Source organism: Patagioenas fasciata, chromosome W (assembly GCF_037038585.1).
Source record: "Patagioenas fasciata isolate bPatFas1 chromosome W, bPatFas1.hap1, whole genome shotgun sequence".
Classification (NCBI taxonomy): domain Eukaryota; kingdom Metazoa; phylum Chordata; class Aves; order Columbiformes; family Columbidae; genus Patagioenas; species Patagioenas fasciata.
The window spans coordinates 52,641,951-52,661,083 of NC_092559.1; positions in this window are offsets into that span (position 1 = coordinate 52,641,951).

The window sequence follows — 19,133 nt, forward strand, 5'->3', positions numbered from 1 at the left end:
GGAAGGGAAGGGAAGGGAAGGGAAGGGAAGGGAAGGGAAGGGATGGCAAGGGAAGCGAAAGGGATGGCAAGGGAAGGGATGGTAAGAGAAGGGATGGCAAGGGAAGCGAAAGGGATGGCAAGGGAAGGGATGGTAAGAGAAGGGATGGCAAGGGATTGCAGGGAAAGTCAAAGACAAGGAATGGCAAGGCATGAGATGGCAAGGCAAGGCTTGAGATGGCAAGGCAAGGCAGGGAAGGGAAGGGAAGGGAAGGGAAGGGAAGGGAAGGGAAGGGAAGGGAAGGGAAGGGAAGGGAAGGGAGAGGATGGTAGGGGAAGGGAGGAGAAGCGAGGGGAAGGGAGGGGAAAGGAAGGGAAGGGAAGGGAAGGGAAGGGAAGGGAAGGGAAGGGAAGGGAAGGGAAGGGAAGGTATAGCTAAGCAAGTCAAGGGATGGCAAGGGAAGGCAAGGCATGGAAATGAATGGCTAAACAAGGCAAGGGATGGCAAGGCAAGGGATGGCAAGGCATGAGATGGCAAGGCAAGGCAAGGCACGGCAAGGCAAGGCAAGGCAGGGCAAGGCACGGCAAGGCAAGGCAAGGCAAGGCAAGGCAAGGGAAGGGAAGGGAAGGGAAGGGAAGGGAAGGGAAAGGAAGGGAAGGGAAGGGAAGGGAAGGGAAGGGAAGGGAAGGGAAGGGAAGGGAAGGGAAGGGAAGGGATGGCAAGGGATTGCAGGGAAAGTCAAAGACAGGGAATGGCAAGGCATAAGATAGCAAGGCAAGGCTTGAGATGGCAAGGCAAGTTAGGGAAGGGAAGGGAAGGGAAGGGAAGGGAAGGGAAGGGAAGGGAAGGGAAGGGAAGGGAAGGGAAGGGAAGGGAAGGGAAGGGAAGGGAAGGGAAGGGAGAGGATGGTAGGGGAAGGGAGGAGAAGCGAGGGGAAGGGAGGGGAAGGGAGCGAAAGGGAAGCGTAGGGAAGGGAAGGGAAGGGAAGGGAAGGGAAGGGAAGGGAAGGGAAGGGAAGGGAAGGGAAGGGAAGGGAAGGTATATCTAAGCAAGGCAAGGGATGGCAAGGGACGGCAAGGCATGAGATGGCAAGGCAAGGCAAGGCAAGGCAAGGCAAGGCAAGGCAAGGCAAGGCAAGGCAAGGCAAGGCAAGGCAAGGGAAGGGAAGGGAAGGGAAGGGAAGGGAAGGGAAGGGAAGGTATATCTAAGCAAGGCAAGGGATGGCAAGGGACGGCAAGGCATGAGATGGCAAGGCAAGGCAAGGCAAGGCAAGGCAAGGCAAGGCAAGGCAAGGCAAGGCAAGGCAAGGCAAGGGAAGGGAAGGGAAGGGAAGGGAAGGGAAGGGAAGGGAAGGGAAGGGAAGGGAAGGGAAGGGAAGGGAAGGGAAGGGAAGGGAAGGGAAGGGAAGGGAAGGGAAGGGAAGGGAAGGGAAGGGAAGGGAAGGGAAGGGAAGGGAAAGGATGGCAAGGGAAGCGAAAGGGATGGGAAGGGAAGGGATGGTAAGAGAAGTGATGGCAAGGGATTGCAGGGAAAGTCAAAGACAAGGAATGGCAAGGCATGAGATGGCAAGGCAAGGCTTGAGATGGCAAGGCAAGGTAGGGAAGGGAAGGGAAGGGAAGGGAAGGGAAGGGAAGGGAAGGGAAGGGAAGGGAAGAGAAGGGAAGGGAAGGGAAGGGAAGGGAAGGGAAGGGAAGGGAAGGGAAGGTATAGCTAAGCAAGTGAAGGGATGGCAAGGGAAGGCAAGGCAAGGAAATGAATGGCTAAACAAGGCAAGGGATGGCAAGGCAAGGCAAGGGATGGCAAGGCATGAGATGTCAAGGCAAGGCAAGGCAAGGCACGGCAGGGCAAGGCAAGGCAAGGCAAGGCAAGGCAAGGCAAGGGAAGGCAAGGCAAAGGAAGGGAAGGGAAGGGAAGGGAAGGGAAGGGAAGGGAAGGGAAGGGAAGGGAAGGGAAGGGAAGGGAAGGGAAGGGAAGGGAAGGGATGGCAAGGGAAGGGATGGCAAGGGAAGGGATGGCAAGGGAAGAAAAGTGATGGCAAGGGAAGGGAAGGGATGGCAAGGCAATGCATGAGATGGCAAGGCAAGGCAAGGCAAGGCAAGGCTAGCGAGGGGAAGGGAAGGGAAGTGAAGGGATGGCAAAAGATGGCAGGGGAGGGCAAGGGATGGCACGGAAAGTCAAAGACAGGAAATGGCATGGCATGGGATGGCAAGGCAAAGCATGAGACGGCAAGGCAAAGGAAGGGAAGGGAAGGGAAGGGAGGGGAAGGGAGGGGAAGGGAAGGGAAGGGAAGGGAAGGGAAGGGAAGGGAAGGGAAGGGAAGGGAAGGGAAGGGAAGGGAAGGGAAGGGAAGGGAAGGGAAGGGAAGGGAAGGGAAGGGAAGGGAAGGGAAGGGATGGCAAGGGATGGCAAGGGATGGCAAGGGAAGGGATGGCAAGGGAAGGGATGGCAAGGGAAGGGATGGCAAGGGATGGCAAGGGATGGCAAGGGAAGGGATGGCAAGGGAAGGGATGGCAAGGGAAGGGATGGCAAGGGAAGGGAAGGGATGGCAAGGGAATGGAAGGGATGGCAAGGCAATGCATGAGATGGCAAGGCAAGGCAAGGCAAGGCAAGGGAGCGGAAGGGAAGGGTAGGGAAGGGAAGGGAAGGGAAGGGAAGGGAAGGGAAGGGAAGGGAAGGGAAGGGATGGCAAGGGAAGCGAAAGGGATGGCAAGGGAAGGGATGGTAAGAGAAGGGATGGCAAGGGATTGCAGGGAAAGTCAAAGACAAGGAATGGCAAGGCATGAGATGGCAAGGCAAGGCTTGAGATGGCAAGGCAAGGCAGGGAAGGGAAGGGAAGGGAAGGGAAGGGAAGGGAAGGGAAGGGAAGGGAAGGGAAGGGAAGGGAAGGGAAGGGAAGGGAAGGGAGAGGATGGTAGGGGAAGGGAGGAGAAGCGAGGGGAAGGGAGGGGAAAGGAAGGGAAGGGAAGGGAAGGGAAGGGAAGGGAAGGGAAGGGAAGGGAAGGGAAGGGAAGGGAAGGTATAGCTAAGCAAGTCAAGGGATGGCAAGGGAAGGCAAGGCATGGAAATGAATGGCTAAACAAGGCAAGGGATGGCAAGGCAAGGGATGGCAAGGCATGAGATGGCAAGGCAAGGCAAGGCACGGCAAGGCAAGGCAAGGCAGGGCAAGGCACGGCAAGGCAAGGCAAGGCAAGGCAAGGCAAGGCAAGGCAAGGCAAGGCAAGGCAAGGGAAGGCAAGGGAAGGGAAGGGAAGGGAAGGGAAGGGAAGGGAAGGGAAGGGAAGGGAAGGGAAGGGAAGGGAAGGGAAGGGAAGGGAAGGGAAGGGAAGGGAAGGGAAGGGAAGGGAAGGGAAGGTATACCTAAGCAAGGCAAGGGATGGCAAGGGACGGCAAGGCAAGGAAATGAATGGCTAAACAAGGCAAGGAATGGCAAGGCAAGGCAAGGGATGGCAAGGCATGAGATGGCAAGGCAAGGCAAGGCAGGGCAAGGCAAGGGGAGGTAAGGCCATGGAAGGGAAGGGGAGGGAAGGGAAGGGAAGGGAAGGGAAGGGAAGGGAGAGGATGGTAGGGGAAGGGAGGAGAAGCGAGGGGAAGGGAGGGGAAGGGAGCGAAAGGGAAGCGTAGGGAAGGGAAAGGAAGGGAAGGGAAGGGAAGGGAAGGGAAGGGAAGAAAAGGGAAGCGAAAGGGATGGGAAGGGAAGGGATGGTAAGAGAAGTGATGGCAAGGGACCGCAGAAAAGAGAAGGGATGGCAAAAGATGGCAGGAGAGGGCAAGGGATGGCAGGGAAAGTCAAAGACAGGAAATGGCATGGTGTGGGATGGCAAGGCAAGGCATGAGACGGTAAGGCAGAGGAAGGGAAAAGAAGGGAAGGGAAGGGAAGGGAAGGGAAGGGAAGGGAAGGGAAGGGAAGGGAAGGGAAGGGAAGGGAAGGGAAGGGAAGGGAAGGGAAGGGAAGGGAAGGGAAGGGAAGGGAAGGGAAGGGAAGGGAAGGGAAGGTATATCTAAGCAAGGCAAGGGATGGCAACGGACGGCAAGGCATGAGATGGCAAGGCAAGGCAAGGCAAGGCAAGGCAAGGCAAGGCAAGGCAAGGCAAGGCAAGGCAAGGCAAGGGAAGGGAAGGGAAGGGAAGGGAAGGGAAGGGAAGGGAAGGGAAGGGAAGGGAAGGGAAGGGAAGGGAAGGGAAGGGAAGGGAAGGGAAGGGAAGGGAAGGGAAGGGAAGGGAAGGGAAGGGAAGGGAAGGGAAGGGAAAGGATGGCAAGGGAAGCGAAAGGGATGGGAAGGGAAGGGATGGTAAGAGAAGTGATGGCAAGGGATTGCAGGGAAAGTCAAAGAAAAGGAATGGCAAGGCATGAGATGGCAAGGCAAGGCTTGAGATGGCAAGGCAAGGTAGGGAAGGGAAGGGAAGGGAAGGGAAGGGAAGGGAAGGGAAGGGAAGGGAAGGGAAGGGAAGGGAAGGGAAGGGAAGGGAAGGGAAGGGAAGGGAAGGGAAGGGAAGGGAAGGGAAGGGAAGGGAAGGGATGGCAAGGCAATGCATGAGATGGCAAGGCAAGGCAAGGCAAGGCAAGTCAAGGCAAGGGAAGGCAAGGCAAGGGAAGGGAAGGGAAGGGAAGGCAAGGGAAGGGAAGGGAAGGGAAGGGAAGGGAAGGGAAGGGAAGGGAAGGGAAGGGAAGGGAAGGGAAGGGAAGGGAAGGGAAGGGAAGGGAAGGGAAGGGAAAGGAAGGGAAGGGAGAGGATGGTAGGGGAAGGGAGGAGAAGCGAGGGGAATGGAGGGGAAAGGAAGGGAAGGGAAAGGAAGGGAAGGGAAGGGAAGGGAAGGGAAGGGAAGGGAAGGGAAGGGAAGGGAAGGGATGGCAAGGGAAGGGATGGCAAGGGAAGGGAAGGGATGGCAAGGTAATGCATGAGATGGCAAGGCAAGGCAAGGCAAGGCAAGGGACGGGAAGGGAAGGGAAGGGAAGGGAAGGGAAGGGAAGGGAAGGGAAGGGAGAGGATGGTAGGGGACGGGAGGAGAAGCGAGGGGAAGGGAGGGGAAGGGAAGGGAAGGGAAGGGAAGGGAAGGGAAGGGAAGGGAAGGGAAGGGAAGGGAAGGGAAGGGAAGGGAAGGGAAGGGAAGGGAAGGGAAGGGAAGGGAAGGGAAGGGAAGGGAAGGGAAGGGAAGGGAAGGGAAGGGAAGGGATGGCAAGGCAATGCATGAGATGGCAAGGCAAGGCAAGGCAAGGCAATGCAAGGCAAGGCAAGGGACGGGAAGGGAAGGGAAGGGAAGGGAAGGGAAGGGAAGGGAAGGGAAGGAATGGCAAGGGAAAGAATGGCAAGAGAAGCGAAAAGAATGGGAAGGGAAGGGATGGTAAGAGAAGGAATGGCAAGGGATTACAGGGAAAGTCAAAGACAAGGAATGGCAAGGCATGAGATGGCAAGGCAAGGCTTGAGATGGCAAGGCAAGGTAGGGAAGGGAAGGGAAGGGACGGGAAGGGAAGGGACGGGAAGGCAAGGCAAGGCAAGGGAAGGGAAGGGAAGGGAAGGGAAGGGAAGGGAAGGGAAGGGAAGGGAAGGGAAGGGAAGGGAAGCGAAAGGGATGGGAAGGGAAGGGAAGGGATGATAAGACAAGTGATGGCAAGGGACCGCAGGGAAAGTAAAAGACAAGGAATGGCAAGGCATGAGATGGCAAGGCAAGGCTTGAGATGGCAAGGCAAGGTAGGGTAGGGAAGGGAAGGGAAGGGAATGGGAAGGGAAGGGAAGGGAAGGGAGGGGAAGGGAAGGGAAGGGAAGGGAAGGGAAGGGAAGGGAAGGGAAGGGAAGGGATGGCAAGGGATGGCAAGGGATGGCAAGGGATGGCAAGGGATGGCAAGGGAAGGGAAGGGATGGCAAGGGAAGGGAAGGGATGGCAAGGGAAGGGATGGTAAGAGAAGGGATGGCAAGGGAAGCGAAAGGGATGGCAAGGGAAGGGATGGTAAGAGAAGGGATGGCAAGGGAAGCGAAAGGGATGGCAAGGGAAGGGATGGTAAGAGAAGGGATGGCAAGGGATTGCAGGGAAAGTCAAAGACAAGGAATGGCAAGGCATGAGATGGCAAGGCAAGGCTTGAGATGGCAAGGCAAGGCAGGGAAGGGAAGGGAAGGGAAGGGAAGGGAAGGGAAGGGAAGGGAAGGGAAGGGAAGGGAGAGGATGGTAGGGGAAGGGAGGAGAAGCGAGGGGAAGGGAGGGGAAAGGAAGGGAAGGGAAGGGAAGGGAAGGGAAGGGAAGGGAAGGGAAGGGAAGGGAAGGGAAGGGAAGGGAAGGGAAGGGAAGGGAAGGTATAGCTAAGCAAGTCAAGGGATGGCAAGGGAAGGCAAGGCATGGAAATGAATGGCTAAACAAGGCAAGGGATGGCAAGGCAAGGGATGGCAAGGCATGAGATGGCAAGGCAAGGCAAGGCAAGGCACGGCAAGGCAAGGCAAGGCAGGGCAAGGCACGGCAAGGCAAGGCAAGGCAAGGCAAGGCAAGGCAAGGCAAGGCAAGGGAAGGGAAGGGAAGGGAAGGGAAGGGAAGGGAAGGGAAGGGAAGGGAAGGGAAGGGAAGGGAAGGGAAGGGAAGGGATGGCAAGGGATTGCAGGGAAAATCAAAGACAGGGAATGGCAAGGCATAAGATAGCAAGGCAAGGCTTGAGATGGCAAGGCAAGTTAGGGAAGGGAAGGGAAGGGAAGGGAAGGGAAGGGAAGGGAAGGGAAGGGAAGGGAAGGGAAGGGAAGGGAAGGGAAGGGAAGGGAAGGGAAGGGAAGGGAAGGGAAGGGAAGGGAAGGGAAGGGAAGGGAAGGGAAGGGAAGGGAAGGGAAAGGATGGCAAGGGAAGCGAAAGGGATGGGAAGGGAAGGGATGGTAAGAGAAGTGATGGCAAGGGATTGCAGGGAAAGTCAAAGACAAGGAATGGCAAGGCATGAGATGGCAAGGCAAGGCTTGAGATGGCAAGGCAAGGTAGGGAAGGGAAGGGAAGGGAAGGGAAGGGAAGGGAAGGGAAGGGAAGGGAAGGGAAGGGAAGGGAAGGGAAGGGAAGGGAGAGGATGGTAGGGGAAGGGAGGAGAAGCGAGGGGAAGGGAGGGGAAAGGAAGGGAATGGAAGGGAAGGTAAGGGAAGGGAAGGGAAGGGAAGGGAAGGGAAGGTATAGCTAAGCAAGTGAAGGGATGGCAAGGGAAGGCAAGGCAAGGAAATGAATGGCTAAACAAGGCAAGGGATGGCAAGGCAAGGCAAGGGATGGCAAGGCATGAGATGTCAAGGCAAGGCAAGGCAAGGCACGGCAGGGCAAGGCAAGGCAAGGCAAGGCAAGGCAAGGGAAGGCAAGGCAAAGGAAGGGAAGGGAAGGGAAGGGAAGGGAAGGGAAGGGAAGGGAAGGGAAGGGAAGGGAAGGGAAGGGAAGGGAAGGGAAGGGATGGCAAGGGAAGGGATGGCAAGGGAAGGGATGGCAAGGGAAGAAAAGTGATGGCAAGGGAAGGGAAGGGATGGCAAGGCAATGCATGAGATGGCAAGGCAAAGGAAGGGAAGGGAAGGGAAGGGAAGGGAGGGGAAGGGAAGGGAAGAAAAGGAAAGGGAAAGGAAGGGAAGGGAAGGGAAGGGAAGGGAAGGGAAGGGAAGGGAAGGGAAGGGAAGGGAAGGGAAGGGAAGGGAAGGGAAGGGAAGGGAAGAAAAGGAAAGGGAAAGGAAGGGAAGGGAAGGGAAGGGAAGGGATGGCAAAAGATGGCAGGGGAGGGCAAGGGATGGCACGGAAAGTCAAAGACAGGAAATGGCATGGCATGGGATGGCAAGGCAAAGCATGAGACGGCAAGGCAAAGGAAGGGAAGGGAAGGGAAGGGAAGGGAGGGGAAGGGAAGGGAAGAAAAGGAAAGGGAAAGGAAGGGAAGGGAAGGGAAGGGAAGGGAAGGGAAGGGAAGGGAAGGGAAGGGAAGGGAAGGGAAGGGAAGGGAAGGGAAGGGAAGGGAAGGGAAGGGAAGGGAAGGGAAGGGAAGGGAAGCGAAAGGGATGGGAAGGGAAGGGAAGGGATGATAAGACAAGTGATGGCAAGGGACCGCAGGGAAAGTAAAAGACAAGGAATGGCAAGGCATGAGATGGCAAGGCAAGGCTTGAGATGGCAAGGCAAGGTAGGGTAGGGAAGGGAAGGGAAGGGAATGGGAAGGGAAGGGAAGGGAAGGGAGGGGAAGGGAAGGGAAGGGAAGGGAAGGGAAGGGAAGGGAAGGGAAGGGAAGGGAAGGGAAGGGAAGGGAAGGGAAGGGAAGGGAAGGGAAGGGATGGCAAGGGATGGCAAGGGATGGCAAGGGAAGGGATGGCAAGGGAAGCGATGGCAAGGGAAGGGATGGCAAGGGAAGGGATGGCAAGGGAAGGGAAGGGATGGCAAGGGAATGGAAGGGATGGCAAGGCAATGCATGAGATGGCAAGGCAAGGCAAGGCAAGGCAAGGGAGCGGAAGGGAAGGGTAGGGAAGGGAAGGGAAGGGAAGGGAAGGGAAGGGAAGGGAAGGGAAGGGAAGGGAAGGGAAGGGAAGGGAAGGGATGGCAAGGGAAGCGAAAGGGATGGCAAGGGAAGGGATGGTAAGAGAAGGGATGGCAAGGGATTGCAGGGAAAGTCAAAGACAAGGAATGGCAAGGCATGAGATGGCAAGGCAAGGCTTGAGATGGCAAGGCAAGGCAGGGAAGGGAAGGGAAGGGAAGGGAAGGGAAGGGAAGGGAAGGGAAGGGAAGGGAAGGGAAGGGAAGGGAAGGGAAGGGAAGGGAGAGGATGGTAGGGGAAGGGAGGAGAAGCGAGGGGAAGGGAGGGGAAAGGAAGGGAAGGGAAGGGAAGGGAAGGGAAGGGAAGGGAAGGGAAGGGAAGGGAAGGGAAGGGAAGGGAAGGTATAGCTAAGCAAGTCAAGGGATGGCAAGGGAAGGCAAGGCATGGAAATGAATGGCTAAACAAGGCAAGGGATGGCAAGGCAAGGGATGGCAAGGCATGAGATGGCAAGGCAAGGCAAGGCACGGCAAGGCAAGGGAAGGGAAGGGAAGGGAAGGGAAGGGAAGGGAAGGGAAGGGAAGGGAAGGGAAGGGAAGGGAAGGTATAGCTAAGCAAGTCAAGGGATGGCAAGGGAAGGCAAGGCATGGAAATGAATGGCTAAACAAGGCAAGGGATGGCAAGGCAAGGCATGGCAAGGCATGAGATGGCAAGGCAAGGCAAGGCACGGCACGGCAAGGCAAGGCAAGGCAGGGCAAGGCACGGCAAGGCAAGGCAAGGCAAGGCAAGGCAAGGCAAGGCAAGGCAAGGCAAGGCAAGGCAAGGCAAGGCAAGGCAAGGGAAGGGAAGGGAAGGGAAGGGAAGGGAAGGGAAGGGAAGGGAAGGGAAGGGAAGGGAAGGGATGGCAAGGGAAGGGAAGGGAAGGGAAGGGATGGCAAGGGATGGCAAGGGAAGGGATGGCAAGGGAAGGGATGGCAAGGGAAGGGAAGGGAAGGGATGGCAAGGGAAGGGAAGGGATGGCAAGGCAATGCATGAGATGGCAAGGCAAGGCAAGGCAAGGCAAGGGAGGGGAAGGGAAGGGAAGGGAAGGGAAGGCAAGGCAAGGGATGGCAAGGCATGAGATGGCAAGGCAAGGCAAGGCAAGGCAAGGCAAGGCAAGGCAAGGCAAGGCAAGGCAAGGCAAGGGAAGGGAAGGGAAGGGAAGGGAAGGGAAGGGAAGGGAAGGGAAGGGAAGGGAAGGGAAGGGAAGGGAAGGGACGGGAAGGGAAGGGAAGGGAAGGGAAGGGAAGGGAAGGGAAGGGAAGGAATGGCAAGGGAAAGAATGGCAAGAGAAGCGAAAAGAATGGGAAGGGAAGGGATGGTAAGAGAAGGAATGGCAAGGGATTACAGGGAAAGTCAAAGACAAGGAATGGCAAGGCATGAGATGGCAAGGCAAGGCTTGAGATGGCAAGGCAAGGTAGGGAAGGGAAGGGAAGGGACGGGAAGGGAAGGGACGGGAAGGCAAGGCAAGGCAAGGGAAGGGAAGGGAAGGGAAGGGAAGGGAAGGGAAGGGAAGGGAAGGGAAGGGAAGGGAAGGGAAGCGAAAGGGATGGGAAGGGAAGGGAAGGGATGATAAGACAAGTGATGGCAAGGGACCGCAGGGAAAGTAAAAGACAAGGAATGGCAAGGCATGAGATGGCAAGGCAAGGCTTGAGATGGCAAGGCAAGGTAGGGTAGGGAAGGGAAGGGAAGGGAATGGGAAGGGAAGGGAAGGGAAGGGAGGGGAAGGGAAGGGAAGGGAAGGGAAGGGAAGGGAAGGGAAGGGAAGGGAAGGGATGGCAAGGGATGGCAAGGGATGGCAAGGGATGGCAAGGGATGGCAAGGGAAGGGAAGGGATGGCAAGGGAAGGGAAGGGATGGCAAGGGAAGGGATGGTAAGAGAAGGGATGGCAAGGGAAGCGAAAGGGATGGCAAGGGAAGGGATGGTAAGAGAAGGGATGGCAAGGGAAGCGAAAGGGATGGCAAGGGAAGGGATGGTAAGAGAAGGGATGGCAAGGGATTGCAGGGAAAGTCAAAGACAAGGAATGGCAAGGCATGAGATGGCAAGGCAAGGCTTGAGATGGCAAGGCAAGGCAGGGAAGGGAAGGGAAGGGAAGGGAAGGGAAGGGAAGGGAAGGGAAGGGAAGGGAAGGGAAGGGAAGGGAGAGGATGGTAGGGGAAGGGAGGAGAAGCGAGGGGAAGGGAGGGGAAAGGAAGGGAAGGGAAGGGAAGGGAAGGGAAGGGAAGGGAAGGGAAGGGAAGGGAAGGGAAGGGAAGGGAAGGGAAGGGAAGGGAAGGGAAGGTATAGCTAAGCAAGTCAAGGGATGGCAAGGGAAGGCAAGGCATGGAAATGAATGGCTAAACAAGGCAAGGGATGGCAAGGCAAGGGATGGCAAGGCATGAGATGGCAAGGCAAGGCAAGGCAAGGCACGGCAAGGCAAGGCAAGGCAGGGCAAGGCACGGCAAGGCAAGGCAAGGCAAGGCAAGGCAAGGCAAGGCAAGGCAAGGGAAGGGAAGGGAAGGGAAGGGAAGGGAAGGGAAGGGAAGGGAAGGGAAGGGAAGGGAAGGGAAGGGAAGGGAAGGGATGGCAAGGGATTGCAGGGAAAATCAAAGACAGGGAATGGCAAGGCATAAGATAGCAAGGCAAGGCTTGAGATGGCAAGGCAAGTTAGGGAAGGGAAGGGAAGGGAAGGGAAGGGAAGGGAAGGGAAGGGAAGGGAAGGGAAGGGAAGGGAAGGGAAGGGAAGGGAAGGGAAGGGAAGGGAAGGGAAGGGAAGGGAAGGGAAGGGAAGGGAAGGGAAGGGAAGGGAAAGGATGGCAAGGGAAGCGAAAGGGATGGGAAGGGAAGGGATGGTAAGAGAAGTGATGGCAAGGGATTGCAGGGAAAGTCAAAGACAAGGAATGGCAAGGCATGAGATGGCAAGGCAAGGCTTGAGATGGCAAGGCAAGGTAGGGAAGGGAAGGGAAGGGAAGGGAAGGGAAGGGAAGGGAAGGGAAGGGAAGGGAAGGGAAGGGAAGGGAAGGGAGAGGATGGTAGGGGAAGGGAGGAGAAGCGAGGGGAAGGGAGGGGAAAGGAAGGGAATGGAAGGGAAGGTAAGGGAAGGGAAGGGAAGGGAAGGGAAGGGAAGGTATAGCTAAGCAAGTGAAGGGATGGCAAGGGAAGGCAAGGCAAGGAAATGAATGGCTAAACAAGGCAAGGGATGGCAAGGCAAGGCAAGGGATGGCAAGGCATGAGATGTCAAGGCAAGGCAAGGCAAGGCACGGCAGGGCAAGGCAAGGCAAGGCAAGGCAAGGCAAGGGAAGGCAAGGCAAAGGAAGGGAAGGGAAGGGAAGGGAAGGGAAGGGAAGGGAAGGGAAGGGAAGGGAAGGGAAGGGAAGGGAAGGGAAGGGAAGGGATGGCAAGGGAAGGGATGGCAAGGGAAGGGATGGCAAGGGAAGAAAAGTGATGGCAAGGGAAGGGAAGGGATGGCAAGGCAATGCATGAGATGGCAAGGCAAAGGAAGGGAAGGGAAGGGAAGGGAAGGGAGGGGAAGGGAAGGGAAGAAAAGGAAAGGGAAAGGAAGGGAAGGGAAGGGAAGGGAAGGGAAGGGAAGGGAAGGGAAGGGAAGGGAAGGGAAGGGAAGGGAAGGGAAGGGAAGGGAAGGGAAGGGAAGAAAAGGAAAGGGAAAGGAAGGGAAGGGAAGGGAAGGGAAGGGATGGCAAAAGATGGCAGGGGAGGGCAAGGGATGGCACGGAAAGTCAAAGACAGGAAATGGCATGGCATGGGATGGCAAGGCAAAGCATGAGACGGCAAGGCAAAGGAAGGGAAGGGAAGGGAAGGGAAGGGAGGGGAAGGGAAGGGAAGAAAAGGAAAGGGAAAGGAAGGGAAGGGAAGGGAAGGGAAGGGAAGGGAAGGGAAGGGAAGGGAAGGGAAGGGAAGGGAAGGGAAGGGAAGGGAAGGGAAGGGAAGGGAAGGGAAGGGAAGGGAAGGGAAGCGAAAGGGATGGGAAGGGAAGGGAAGGGATGATAAGACAAGTGATGGCAAGGGACCGCAGGGAAAGTAAAAGACAAGGAATGGCAAGGCATGAGATGGCAAGGCAAGGCTTGAGATGGCAAGGCAAGGTAGGGTAGGGAAGGGAAGGGAAGGGAATGGGAAGGGAAGGGAAGGGAAGGGAGGGGAAGGGAAGGGAAGGGAAGGGAAGGGAAGGGAAGGGAAGGGAAGGGAAGGGAAGGGAAGGGAAGGGAAGGGAAGGGAAGGGAAGGGAAGGGAAGGGATGGCAAGGGATGGCAAGGGATGGCAAGGGAAGGGATGGCAAGGGAAGCGATGGCAAGGGAAGGGATGGCAAGGGAAGGGATGGCAAGGGAAGGGAAGGGATGGCAAGGGAATGGAAGGGATGGCAAGGCAATGCATGAGATGGCAAGGCAAGGCAAGGCAAGGCAAGGGAGCGGAAGGGAAGGGTAGGGAAGGGAAGGGAAGGGAAGGGAAGGGAAGGGAAGGGAAGGGAAGGGAAGGGAAGGGAAGGGAAGGGAAGGGAAGGGAAGGGATGGCAAGGGAAGCGAAAGGGATGGCAAGGGAAGGGATGGTAAGAGAAGGGATGGCAAGGGATTGCAGGGAAAGTCAAAGACAAGGAATGGCAAGGCATGAGATGGCAAGGCAAGGCTTGAGATGGCAAGGCAAGGCAGGGAAGGGAAGGGAAGGGAAGGGAAGGGAAGGGAAGGGAAGGGAAGGGAAGGGAAGGGAAGGGAAGGGAAGGGAAGGGAAGGGAGAGGATGGTAGGGGAAGGGAGGAGAAGCGAGGGGAAGGGAGGGGAAAGGAAGGGAAGGGAAGGGAAGGGAAGGGAAGGGAAGGGAAGGGAAGGGAAGGGAAGGGAAGGGAAGGGAAGGTATAGCTAAGCAAGTCAAGGGATGGCAAGGGAAGGCAAGGCATGGAAATGAATGGCTAAACAAGGCAAGGGATGGCAAGGCAAGGGATGGCAAGGCATGAGATGGCAAGGCAAGGCAAGGCACGGCAAGGCAAGGCAAGGCAGGGCAAGGCACGGCAAGGCAAGGCAAGGCAAGGCAAGGCAAGGCAAGGCAAGGCAAGGCAAGGCAAGGCAAGGCAAGGCAAGGCAAGGGAAGGGAAGGGAAGGGAAGGGAAGGGAAGGGAAGGGAAGGGAAGGGAAGGGAAGGGAAGGGAAGGGAAGGGAAGGGAAGGGAAGGGAAGGGAAGGGAAGGGAAGGGAAGGGAAGGGAAGGGAAGGGAAGGGAAGGTATATCTAAGCAAGGCAAGGGATGGCAAGGGACGGCAAGGCAAGGAAATGAATGGCTAAACAAGGCAAGGAATGGCAAGGCAAGGCAAGGGATGGCAAGGCATGAGATGGCAAGGCAAGGCAAGGCAGGGCAAGGCAAGGGGAGGTAAGGCCATGGAAGGGAAGGGGAGGGAAGGGAAGGGAAGGGAAGGGAAGGGAAGGGAGAGGATGGTAGGGGAAGGGAGGAGAAGCGAGGGGAAGGGAGGGGAAGGGAGCGAAAGGGAAGCGTAGGGAAGGGAAAGGAAGGGAAGGGAAGGGAAGGGAAGGGAAGGGAAGGGAAGAAAAGGGAAGCGAAAGGGATGGGAAGGGAAGGGATGGTAAGAGAAGTGATGGCAAGGGACCGCAGAAAAGAGAAGGGATGGCAAAAGATGGCAGGAGAGGGCAAGGGATGGCAGGGAAAGTCAAAGACAGGAAATGGCATGGTGTGGGATGGCAAGGCAAGGCATGAGACGGTAAGGCAGAGGAAGGGAAAAGAAGGGAAGGGAAGGGAAGGGAAGGGAAGGGAAGGGAAGGGAAGGGAAGGGAAGGGAAGGGAAGGGAAGGGAAGGGAAGGGAAGGGAAGGGAAGGGAAGGGAAGGGAAGGTATATCTAAGCAAGGCAAGGGATGGCAAGGGACGGCAAGGCATGAGATGGCAAGGCAAGGCAAGGCAAGGCAAGGCAAGGCAAGGCAAGGCAAGGCAAGGCAAGGCAAGGCAAGGCAAGGCAAGGGAAGGGAAGGGAAGGGAAGGGAAGGGAAGGGAAGGGAAGGGAAGGGAAGGGAAGGGAAGGGAAGGGAAGGGAAGGGAAGGGAAGGGAAGGGAAGGGAAGGGAAGGGAAGGGAAGGGAAAGGATGGCAAGGGAAGCGAAAGGGATGGGAAGGGAAGGGATGGTAAGAGAAGTGATGGCAAGGGATTGCAGGGAAAGTCAAAGAAAAGGAATGGCAAGGCATGAGATGGCAAGGCAAGGCTTGAGATGGCAAGGCAAGGTAGGGTAGGGAAGGGAAGGGAAGGGAAGGGAAGGGAAGGGAAGGGAAGGGAAGGGAAGGGAAGGGAAGGGAAGGGAAGGGATGGCAAGGCAATGCATGAGATGGCAAGGCAAGGCAAGGCAAGGCAAGTCAAGGCAAGGGAAGGCAAGGGAAGGCAAGGGAAGGGAAGGGAAGGGAAGGGAAGGGAAGGGAAGGGAAGGGAAGGGAAGGGAGAGGATGGTAGGGGAAGGGAGGAGAAGCGAGGGGAATGGAGGGGAAAGGAAGGGAAGGGAAAGGAAGGGAAGGGAAGGGAAGGGAAGGGAAGGGAAGGGAAGGGAAGGGAAGGGAAGGGAAGGGAAGGGAAGGGAAGGGAAGGGATGGCAAGGGAAGGGATGGCAAGGGAAGGGAAGGGATGGCAAGGTAATGCATGAGATGGCAAGGCAAGGCAAGGCAAGGCAAGGCAAGGGACGGGAAGGGAAGGGAAGGGAAGGGAAGGGAAGGGAAGGGAAGGGAAGGGAAGGGAGAGGATGGTAGGGGACGGGAGGAGAAGCGAGGGGAAGGGAGGGGAAGGGAAGGGAAGGGAAGGGAAGGGAAGGGAAGGGAAGGGAAGGGAAGGGAAGGGAAGGGAAGGGAAGGGAAGGGAAGGGATGGCAAGGCAATGCATGAGATGGCAAGGCAAGGCAAGGCAAGGCAATGCAAGGCAAGGCAAGGGACGGGAAGGGAAGGGAAGGGAAGGGAAGGGAAGGGAAGGGAAGGGAAGGGAAGGGAAGGGAAGGGAAGGAATGGCAAGGGAAAGAATGGCAAGAGAAGCGAAAAGCATGGGAAGGGAAGGGATGGTAAGAGAAGGAATGGCAAGGGATTACAGGGAAAGTCAAAGACAAGGAATGGCAAGGCATGAGATGGCAAGGCAAGGCTTGAGATGGCAAGGCAAGGTAGGGAAGGGAAGGGAAGGGACGGGAAGGGAAGGGACGGGAAGGCAAGGCAAGGCAAGGGAAGGGAAGGGAAGGGAAGGGAAGGGAAGGGAAGGGAAGGGAAGGGATGGCAAGGGATGGCAAGGGATGGCAAGGGAAGGGATGGCAAGGGAAGGGAAGGGATGGCAAGGGAAGGGAAGGGATGGCAAGGGTAGGGAAGGGAAGGCAAGGCATCGCATGAGATGGCAAGGCAAGGCAAGGCAAGGCAAGGCAAGGGACGGGAAGGGACGGGAAAGGAAGGGAAGGGAAGGGAAGGGAAGGGAAGGGAAGGGAAGGGAAGGGAAGGGAAGGGAAGGGAAGGGAAGGGAAAGGAAGGGAAGGGAAGGGAAGGGAAGGGAAGGAATGGCAAGGGAAAGGATGGCAAGAGAAGCGAAAAGAATGGGAAGGGAAGGATTGGTAAGAGAGGGAATGGCAAGGGATTACAGGGAAAGTCAAAGACAAGGAATGGCAAGGCTTGAGATGGCAAGGCAAGGTAGGGAAGGGAAGGGAAGGGAAGGGAAGAGAAGGGAGGGGAAGGGAAGGGAAGGGAAAGGAAGGGAAGGGAAGGGAAGGGAAGGGAAGGGAAGGGAAGGGAAGGGAGGAGAAGCGAGGGGAAGGGAGGGGAAGGGAGCGAAAGGGAAGGGTAGGGAAGGGAAGGGAAGGGAAGGGAAGGGAAGGGAAGGGAAGGGAGGAGAAGGGAAGGGGAAGGAAGGGAAGGGAAAGGAAGGGAAGGGAAGGGAAGGGAAGGGAAGGGAAGGGAAGGGAAGGGAAGGGAAGGGAAGGGAAGGGAGGAGAAGCGAGGGGAAGGGAGGGGAAGGGAGCGAAAGGGAAGGGTAGGGAAGGGAAGGGAAGGGAAGGGAAGGGAAGGGAAGGGAAGGGAGGAGAAGGGAAGGGGAAGGGAAGGGAAGGGAAAGGAAGGGAAGGGAAGGGAAAGGAAGACAAGGGAGGGGAAGGGAAGGGAAAGGACGGGAAGGGAGGGGAAGGGAAGGGAAGGGAAGGGAAGGGAAGGGAAGGGAAGGGAAGGGAAGGGAAGGGAAGGGAGGAGAAGGGAAGGGAAGGGAAGGCAAGAGAAGGGAAGGGAAGGCAAGAGAAGGGAGGGGAAGGGAAGGGAAGAGAAAGGAGGGGAAGGGAAGGGAAAGGACGGGAAGGGAGGGGAAGGGAAGGGAAGGGAAGGGAAGGGAACGGAAGGGAAGGGAAGGGAAGGGAAGGGAAGGGAAGGGAAGGGAAGGGAAGGGAAGGGAGGAGAAACGAGGGGAAGGGAGGGGAAGGGAGCGAAAGGGAAGGGTAGGGAAGGGAAGGGAAGGGAAGGGAAGGGAAGGGAGGAGAAGGGAAGGGAAAGGAAGGGAAAGGAAAGGAAGGGAAGGGAAGGGAAGGGAAGGGAAGGGAAGGGAAGGGAAGGGAAGGGAAGGGAAGGGAAGGGAAGGGAAGGGAAAGGATGGCAAGGGAAGCGAAAGGGATGGGAAGGGAAGGGAAGGGAAGGGAAGGGGTGGTAAGAGAAGTGATGGCAAGGGATTGCAGGGAAAGTCAAAGACAAGGAATGGCAAGGCATGAGATGGCAAGGCAAGGTAGGGAAAGGAAGGGACGGGAAGGGAAGGGAAGGGAAGGGAAGGGAAGGGAAGGGAAGGGATGGCAAGGGAAGGGATGGCAAGGGAAGGGATGGCAAGGGAAGGGAAGGGATGGCAAGGTAATGCATGAGATGGCAAGGCAAGGCAAGGCAAGGCAAGGCAAGGGAGGGGAAGGGAAGGGAAGGGACGGGAAGGGAAGGGAAGCGAAGGGAAGGGAAGAGAAGGGAAGGGAAGGGAAGGGAAGGGAAGGGAAGGGAAGGGAAGGGAAGGGAAGGGAAGGGAAGGGAAGGGAAGGGAAGGGAAGGGAAGGGATGGCAAGGGAAGGGATGGCAAGGGAAGGGAAGGGATGGCAAGGGAAGGGAAGGGATGGCAAGGGTAGGGAAGGGAAGGCAAGGCATCGCATGAGATGGCAAGGCAAGGCAAGGCAAGGCAAGGCAAGGGACGGGAAGGGACGGGAAAGGAAGGGAAGGGAAGGGAAGGGAAGGGAAGGGAAGGGAAGGGAAGGGAAGGGAAGGGAAGGGAAGGGAAGGGAAGGAATGGCAAGGGAAAGGATGGCAAGAGAAGCGAAAAGAATGGGAAGGGAAGGATTGGTAAGAGAGGGAATGGCAAGGGATTACAGGGAAAGTCAAAGACAAGGAATGGCAAGGCTTGAGATGGCAAGGCAAGGTAGGGAAGGGAAGGGAAGGGAAGAGAAGGGAGGGGAAGGGAAGGGAAGGGAAAGGAAGGGAAGGGAAGGGAAGGGAAGGGAAGGGAAGGGAAGGGAAGGGAAGGGAAGGGAAGGGAAGGGAAGGGAAGGGAGGAGAAGCGAGGGGAAGGGAGGGGAAGGGAGCGAAAGGGAAGGGTAGGGAAGGGAAGGGAAGGGAAGGGAAGGGAAGGGAGGAGAAGGGAAGGGGAAGGAAGGGAAGGGAAAGGAAGGGAAGGGAAGGGAAGGGAAGGGAAGGGAAGGGAAGGGAAGGGAAGGGAAGGGAAGGGAAGGGAAGGGAGGAGAAGCGAGGGGAAGGGAGGGGAAGGGAGCGAAAGGGAAGGGTAGGGAAGGGAAGGGAAGGGAAGGGAAGGGAAGGGAAGGGAAGGGAGGAGAAGGGAAGGGGAAGGGAAGGGAAGGGAAAGGAAGGGAAGGGAAGGGAAAGGAAGACAAGGGAGGGGAAGGGAAGGGAAAGGACGGGAAGGGAGGGGAAGGGAAGGGAAGGGAAGGGAAGGGAAGGGAAGGGAAGGGAAGGGAAGGGAAGGGAGGAGAAGGGAAGGGAAGGGAAGGCAAGAGAAGGGAAGGGAAGGCAAGAGAAGGGAGGGGAAGGGAAGGGAAGAGAAAGGAGGGGAAGGGAAGGGAAAGGACGGGAAGGGAGGGGAAGGGAAGGGAAGGGAAGGGAAGGGAACGGAAGGGAAGGGAAGGGAAGGGAAGGGAAGGGAAGGGAAGGGAAGGGAAGGGAAGGGAAGGGAGGAGAAACGAGGGGAAGGGAGGGGAAGGGAGCGAAAGGGAAGGGTAGGGAAGGGAAGGGAAGGGAAGGGAAGGGAAGGGAGGAGAAGGGAAGGGAAAGGAAGGGAAAGGAAAGGAAGGGAAGGGAAGGGAAGGGAAGGGAAGGGAAGGGAAGGGAAGGGAAGGGAAGGGAAGGGAAGGGAAGGGAAGGGAAGGGAAGGGAAGGGAAGGGAAGGGAAGGGAAGGGAAGGGAAGGGAAGGGAAGGGAAAGGATGGCAAGGGAAGCGAAAGGGATGGGAAGGGAAGGGGTGGTAAGAGAAGTGATGGCAAGGGATTGCAGGGAAAGTCAAAGACAAGGAATGGCAAGGCATGAGATGGCAAGGCAAGGTAGGGAAAGGAAGGGACGGGAAGGGAAGGGAAGGGAAGGGAAGGGAAGGGAAGGGAAGGGATGGCAAGGGAAGGGATGGCAAGGGAAGGGAAGGGATGGCAAGGTAATGCATGAGATGGCAAGGCAAGGCAAGGCAAGGCAAGGCAAGGGAGGGGAAGGGAAGGGAAGGGACGGG